The following is an 8,679-nucleotide window of genomic DNA, read 5'->3' on the forward strand; positions in this document are numbered from 1 at the left end:
GGAAAGGAGGAGGAAGGGATGGAGGGGAGGAGAATGGAGGAAGGGAGGGGAGGAGCAGGGTGGAGCTTTAAAAATTTTAAAAAACTAAATTTTTATTTTTGGAAGTCTTACCCCTTTAATCTGTTCCATATAATATATAGAAACATTGAGCACTACATTATTATGTTTAGGGGTAGCTCAAGGGCCTCAAAGATTATGAAAATTATAAAAATTCAACGAATTACGAGTATATCAGACTATATCTTAATTTATTTTAAACAACACACTTGAACACAGTATTTATTTTTGAACACGAATAGTGAATTCTTTGTTCAGTTTCTGACAGAGTTCATAGTATCAGCCTGACAATGTCCAGCAAACCCCAAATTTATTATTTTCATGGCATCCCGGACAGTGTATGTTTTCTGCTATCAGGGTACATTCTGCGATGGTCCTCGACAACTTGCAGCAGGAATTGCAGCTGCGTTTCATCGCGGGTTATCAACCCACTGTACTCCTGAATGAGTGCCACTCCACGTTCAGCGTAGTCATTGACAACTTTTAGAGAGTTGACTGTTTCTGCAGCCTGCTTGTAGTCGTCTCTGTCATCCCACAAGTCCGGATCAACCACGAGAAATCCATCTGGAAGTTCCATCATTCGCAGAAGTTTCATTGACCTTGCTGTGACGAAATCTTCCAAGTTCTTGTCCTTGAATGAATCAAGAGCAACAGTGATTCGCTTGGAATGATCCTGATCTTGGTCTTCTTCATTCTTCATGGCACTCACCATCAGTCTCTTGGTTGACGAACTGACCCGACTGTCGAAGAAAGCCAAGCTAACAAGTTCCTGTGACAAGTACCACACGTGATTGGAAAACTTGCGTGATGTTGACTTTCAGATGGCTGGATGGATTGATGAGTATTCAAGCAGTGACTTCAGCAGCAGCAGGTCACTGTAAGGAGCACCTGATGCTTGAGGTGCAGAGATCCAGGCTGTCAGGTAGACACGTACTGTGAATACACACACATCACGTAATCCTCTCTTTTCTGCAGAAGTCAGTTTGAATTGAGCCTTGAACATCCAGATCCTGAGACAGTATTGTTACAGACGCGGTTGTGGATGTTGGTTTACCGAGCGGTTTGGTATGACCGCGTCTGCACAGTTTACCCGATTATACTCGAACGTTGGCCGAGTCGCGCTACGCTAAATCAATTGAGGAAAGGACACAGCGGCTGGGTTAAAATGACACGACACCAGGGGTACAGTTCTCAAGACCTCCGGAGGAGGTTATAATATTGCGGAACGTTAGATTACAAGGACAAGAGAGACAGCATAGTAAGGTAGGCACTTAATCACGGTCTTATAGTAACCCCGACAGACGACAGATAAACGGGACAAGACTGACTCACACGGGGATTGATGGCAAGGAAAGGCAGGTAGTCGAGGCTCAAGGTGCACTCTTGGCTCAGGGACAGGATCCACACGGTCCGAAAGATGCAGGGAGGTCTCTCAGCGCTCGGAGGTGGCGACTGGTTCTTCTTCAAGCTCGGGGCGCATCTGACGTCACGTCCGGTCAGTCGCTGCGTATATCCGGCGGGGAGTGACACGCCCTCGGCTCGTTAGCTCCGCCCCAGATGGAATCGGCCCGTTGCTTCTTATTGGGTGCGGGGGTTACCGGGCTCCGCCCTTGACGAGGAGCTGACAGCCAGCCCCTTCGTGGTAACCCCGTGGGCGCACATGGCAATGGCGGCTAACCAAGCCGGTGTGAGGACGCACACTCCCCGCACCGCGGCCGCGCCGCCCCCGCTATGGTTGTAGTTGTTGTTGTTGTTATTGTTTCATGAGGAAGATGGGAGGAGGTATGGGGAGGTCCTAAACTCACTACTGGTGCCATACAATCACATTCTGGTGCAACGAAGAGTCAGAATTAATGGAAACGAGTCCTTAATTGACAAAGACTAAGAATAACTAGCAAGAGGTCCTATAGTTGTCTACGTGAGATGCGGTGAACCTGGGCACGACAGTTAATGGGGGAAAAAGGGGAAGGTCGGTTCTACAGAGTGTTGTTTACAGACAATGGGACTAGGGAATGGGGGATTGGGGATAGTTGGGGAGTATTGGGGAAATAGGGGAATATTTACAAGCGGATATGGAGGCCAAATCCCATATCCGCAACATTGCACCCTTCTCTACCCTCGGGGCGTCCCGACCCGATAAATTTTTACCTACTTTAGTGTGGCACTCAGATGTAGTTCCCTCTACTATGAACTCTACCCTGAGTGCGACAGTTTTACAGATGTTCACAAATGAGTAAATATGTCCCCCTGCGACGTTGCACCCTTCTCCTCACAGAAACACACCCACAGGATAACCGAATCGCGGAAAGAATTCTCAAACTAAACATACAGCCGGTAGGGAGCATTATTTACAAGACTACGCTGATATTTACACTACGATCCAGGACCTGTTTTTGGAGGAACACATGCAGATGTTATGCATAGAGAGAGCACGCATGCCAGCATCGATACACCAACCCACGAGTGCTCTGTGGCCTTACGGCCTTTAATAATGTGCAGAGCACCCCTTCCAAGCACCAAAAGCACCACCCCATCACACAGTCAGCACCATCCGGTGCACCAATAAAATGTTTAATAATCATGGTGTGGTGTCGCAGCCGGCCGATGTTCTGCCGCTGGTCTTGCCTTCATGTGGTGCACTTGGCCTTCTGGCTTCTTTAAAAATAAAGAAAGGCGCCAACCGCGTCCATTTCTGTATTGTGGCCGTCAGGGGGCCAACTAAAAGTGGTTCACCTGTATGGCATAGGTGCCACGTTGACCCATAGGTCCATCCACGGGTGGTGCTTGGCCGCAAAAGAACTGCGGTCCATTGTGGGTGGCCACCAAAATTGCGGTCCATATGGTGTATCGATCCAGGCAGCAAGCAGCGAAAGTGCAGGCCCACAACTGCGGAGCCAGCACCTCTCTCTCCTCTCTCTCTGCCCCAAAGCCAAATCCTCGGAGGTGGGAGACAAAAGAAGCAGACAAGTGAGTCAGGTGGTAAGGGCGCAAAAGTGCACGCAATGTAAGGTAATGCACACTGGGGGCACATGGGAACCAGGTGAGACAGGTACGTTCCTACCGTACACCCCCCCCCCCCCACCAGGTAACCTACATGGCCCCTCCCTTACCCCTTACTGTATCCACAAAACACAACACTACCCATAAACATCTACTTTACAAATCAACAAACGTCCCTACTGTCTTCCCCGTTCCTCCCATAAACCAAATTCGTCTTCTCTCCCTCCTAACCAATCAAATTTGCCATTTTCAACTCTCATCAAAATTTGCCATCTCCAACTCAACATCATAATTTGCCATTACCAATTCATCATCAGTCCCTCCTAAGGAGGGAGAGATGGAATCACCCCAATGTCTCATCCACGTCGTGATGCGTCTCACCAATCCACACAGCAATTCTCATTTCCTGCACACAGAACAAAGAAAACACAGGTGTGGAGTCATCATCATCACCACAGGCAAGTGGCTGCGTATGGTGCGACAGGTTCATCAATCCTAACTATTTCCTAAATGACTTTAACAACTTTACATTACCCGGGGTCTTTCCCTGCCAATCCATTGGCCAACTTACACGATGGGTTCTAAAAACCAATTCCCATTGACCAAACTGTGGTGCTTTTCAATTTGGGGTCTCACTCCCCCGATTCATCTCCCGGTGCCCTCGCACAATTTCTGGGCTGTGGCGTGTACCTCTCCCAGCGGGTCTACCCACCTGCACACCTCCACCACTGCAGTTGCCTCCGAGCTTACCTGCTCCTTACCCTAACCTAACTACCTGGGGAAGGCCCTCTGGCGCTCTCCCCACTCGGTGCCCTCTCTGGCACTGGGCTGCCCGATCCACACCCGGGATCCTCAGGCACCCACTCACAACTACCGGCTCCCAGAGCCCACCTGCGGCCTCACCTGGCCGACATCCTCACAGTGGTGGAGTGCCCAACCAACTACACACACTAACAGGCTACACGCCCAGCCATTTCCACAACACTAATGCACCCATCCACAATACCATTCTGCAACCGCACCACAAATGCCAATATCCAACCACAATTTACCTATACCCTCTACCTAACACTTACACTACCCGCCCCGGGTACTCGTGAAAGGGGTCCACTCTTCCCCCATCCACCCCTTCGCACCATGCACACCACTCCGTACCACTTACTCCAACTCTCTCCACACCACTCATTCTCTGCTCCATATATTCCACACACCTGTGCTCTCACACCTGGTGCCACCTGCACCCTTCTCTCCCCAAGCGCATTCGCGCTGATCCACAACACTCACTACTCATACACTGCTCCACACACCTGTCCAGTTGCACACCTGTGCAATCACACCTGTTCAATTCTCACACACACGGCATCATCTCAGCTAACTACTCCCTTCTGAAACTTGCGCTTCCCAGTCGTCCCTTTAAACTATTGCGCTCCCACGTCATTATCATCCATTCTAATCTACCTGCGTCCCCACTACAGGTATCAGTCACTAACTAAACTTATCGTCACCTAATGTCATCTTCTAGGGCCCTATCAATATCCTAACCCACCCGGGCTAGTTTTCACTGCCATACACCCCATAAACTATAGCTCCTTTGCCCCACCACTATGGGAAGGGTGGCAGGGATGCCACCCTTACCCACCGGGCCCATCGCTCACTACCAATGTTGCACATCAAATTTCAACAAATTAAAAATTTGCCAATCACTACCCATCATCTGCCAATCACTACTGCCAATCCCTTGCCAATCATCAAATTTTGTTTTTCTCTAATTTTGGGTCCAAAACACTAACCTCATCACCCAGTCTACTCACTAATGCCTCTCGGTGCGCCAATTCCTGTCCAAAGCCCGGCTTCGTAAAGCCAAGCCATGAATGCGGGTTGTTCTGTGCCAGCGGCTGGATGCGTCCGGCACTCGGTGCAGGGACGGGGGCTTACCCGGGCCGAGATCCCACGCACCATCTCGGCGTGGAGCCATCCAATGTCCCGATCTCGACCTGCCGGAATGCCTCAACAAAAAGTGGTCGCCATGACGACCCTTTCTATCGGGCTGCCTGCTCCGCCTAGTGGAGCACGGACGCGGCCGTTCAAAGCGAGGCCCGGCACGCACCGAGGGCCCGATTCGGCTAAAAGTCGCTCTAACCGCTAACCCGTTTAACGTCGATGCTTCACCTGCATGCTTACACCCCGCAGCCCGTTCCTTGCTCACACATCCAGCCGTTCCCATGCTCCTCGTACCTTTCCTTACACACCCAGGTACCCTCATTCCACTCACAGCCTTGGTCACACACCTGACCACCGAACACTTTGGCACACATTCGTTGGTCGCACACCTCACCAACACACCTCTTCGCGCCCCCTCCTCTGTCACCTCCTCTGTGACAATCACAGGTGTGCTCTCATTCGCACACCCAACCACGTGCCAGGACCAATTCCAGCGTGCATTCCCACTCACGCTCTACCATTCCAGGTGTGCTTCCTTTCTCACCTGTCACAACCAACTCACGCTCCGTGTCACACTTACTACTCTCACCTCCATTCTTGACAGCGCACTCACCCTTACTCTTGACAGCGCACTCTTTCCTCATGCACCTGTCCGTCACACACCTTTCTCGCGCACACTCTCCCGTTACACCCTCTGTAACACTCACCACAGGTGTGCATTCTTCCTTGCCTTTGACAGCGCACTCTTTCCCCATGCACCTGTCCGTCACACACCTTTCTCGCGCACACTCTCCCGTCACACCCTCTGTAACACTCACCACACCGCGCTTCCATGTGCTCCCTCGCACACACGCTACGACCGACTCACTCTCGCCAGCACCCTCACTCCTTGGCACACACTTTTTCCTCACACACCCCAGAGTCGGACTTTCTCGCACACCTCCTTTTTCGCACCCCAGACCTGTCGCACACTTTACCAACGGCCTCTCACGAACACCCGGGTCCATCTTGACCCCCAAGCTTCTTAAATCCCCTGGCGCATCATACGCACGACCATATTGGTCACCACTTACACCGGGTCCTCTTCCTCTTCGCTTCTCCTCCATCACCTGCGAATCCCTCATCCGGTTAATGAGCACATCATCACGATCCAAACACAGACTTTGGACCAATTCTTTTATCTCCTCTTTTATCTCTTTCTTATCCCCTCTCCGTCGCTTCTTAATTTCGCTCACCCCTTCTTCCACTTCTTCTAATTTCTGCTTCACCTCTTTTATGTCCCGGTACGTCTCCTCAAGTTCGTCCTCTAAGGCTACCTTGACCGTTTCCATGTGCATCCTCACCTGCCGGTCCTTCGTCTCCATTACCTCTGTCACCTCGTCCAACCTCGTTGTCAGTCCCTCACGTACCATCTGACATTCCCTCTTCGTCGCTATCAAGTCATCTTTTAGTTCTTTCTGTGTCGCCTTTAACCCTCCTAATACCGCAGTGTTCCTTTGAACCTGCTCCGTTAGTCCTTTTTGTCCCTCCGTCAGCTGTTCCACCTCCTGCGTCAGGTCCTCTATGCCCCCTTGTAACTTTACAGTCCCCTTTCTCACCTCCTTCTCCATGTGCTCCTTACAGTGCCTCACCTCCTCGCGCACTCCTCCGACCTCCTCACTCACACCTCTTCTGATCTCCTCTCCCATCACTTGCATCTCCTGCCCAGATGCCACCCTCATCTGCTCCATTTCCTCCCTGTGAGCATCCAGTTTGGTTTCTACCCCCATTCTGACCCCCTCTATCTGCTGCCCCATTTGTTTAACTTCCCTTTCCGCTTGGTCCCTCATGTCCCTCAATTTGCCTTCCATCCTGTTTTCTAACCCCTTTTGCATCCCTTCCATTTGATTCTCCTGGGCAGCCATTCTATTTTCCACCCCCATTAGCCCCTCCTGTATTTCCCCTAATCTATTGTCTAATCCCTCTATTCTACTCCCTAACCCTCCGATCTGGGCCCCCATTTGGCCCTCCAATCGCTCACCCTGAGCATCCATCCGGTTCCCCATTACCCCCATTTGGTTTCCCATTACCCCCATTTGGCCCTCCAATCGCTCACCCATTTGTTCCATAAGGGCCCTCATTTGCAGGAGGAAAAGGTTCGAATCCACCAGCGGCGCTACCACGGTCGCGGGCGTGGTCGCCGTGGCCATGTGCGAGGCGCCATTTCGTGCGTCTGCTACCCTCACTGCTTCGCTCCCCTCTTGTCCCTCATTTTGGTCCTGGATCGACCCTGCCTCACTCCCTACTACCGGAACCCAGCCGTCTTGGTCTGCCATAGCGCGACTTTCAAAATTCGGGTTTTTATTTTCGTAAAACAAAATCAAATTTCGCCGTTATAATTTCGAGCGCGTGAAACGCGCTCCGGATCGAATTCCACTTCCCGACACCAAAATGTTACCCTAATGGTACAATTGGTGTTCCAAAATTTGGGCCTAACTGAATTTAGTCCCAGGTCCGAATCCAACTCCTCGACACCAAATGTTACAGACGCGGTTGTGGATGTTGGTTTACCAAGCGGTTTGGTATGACCGCGTCTGCACAGTTTACCCGATTATACTCGAACGTTGGCCGAGTCGCGCTACGCTAAATCAATTGAGGAAAGGACACAGCGGCTGGGTTAAAATGACACGACACCAGGGGTACAGTTCTCAAGACCTCCGGAGGAGGTTATAATATTGCGGAACGTTAGATTACAAGGACAAGAGAGACAGCATAGTAAGGTAGGCACTTAATCACGGTCTTATAGTAACCCCGACAGACGACAGATAAACGGGACAAGACTGACTCACACGGGGATTGATGGCAAGGAAAGGCAGGTAGTCGAGGCTCAAGGTGCACTCTTGGCTCAGGGACAGGATCCACACGGTCCGAAAGATGCAGGGAGGTCTCTCAGCGCTCGGAGGTGGCGACTGGTTCTTCTTCAAGCTCGGGGCGCATCTGACGTCACGTCCGGTCAGTCGCTGCGTATATCCGGCGGGGAGTGACACGCCCTCGGCTCGTTAGCTCCGCCCCAGATGGAATCGGCCCGTTGCTTCTTATTGGGTGCGGGGGTTACCGGGCTCCGCCCTTGACGAGGAGCTGACAGCCAGCCCCTTCGTGGTAACCCCGTGGGCGCACATGGCAATGGCGGCTAACCAAGCCGGTGTGAGGACGCACACTCCCCGCACCGCGGCCGCGCCGCCCCCGCTATGGTTGTAGTTGTTGTTGTTGTTATTGTTTCATGAGGAAGATGGGAGGAGGTATGGGGAGGTCCTAAACTCACTACTGGTGCCATACAATCACATTCTGGTGCAACGAAGAGTCAGAATTAATGGAAACGAGTCCTTAACTGACATAGACTAAGAATAACTAGCAAGAGGTCCTATAGTTGTCTACGTGAGATGCGGTGAACCTGGGCACGACAGTTAATGGGGGAAAAAGGGGAAGGTCGGTTCTACAGAGTGTTGTTTACAGACAATGGGACTAGGGAATGGGGGATTGGGGATAGTTGGGGAGTATTGGGGAAATAGGGGAATATTTACAAGCGGATATGGAGGCCAAATCCCATATCCGCAACAGTATATTACTTTGGACATCCAGCGGGCGTGGTGCATTGCTCCGGGTGACATGAATCGCACTCCTCTGGCAGGAGCAGCACCGAGA

The sequence above is a fragment of the Myxine glutinosa genome, chromosome 13 (genome assembly GCF_964187855.1).
Source record: "Myxine glutinosa chromosome 13, kmMyxGlut1.1, whole genome shotgun sequence".
Taxonomy (NCBI): domain Eukaryota; kingdom Metazoa; phylum Chordata; class Myxini; order Myxiniformes; family Myxinidae; genus Myxine; species Myxine glutinosa.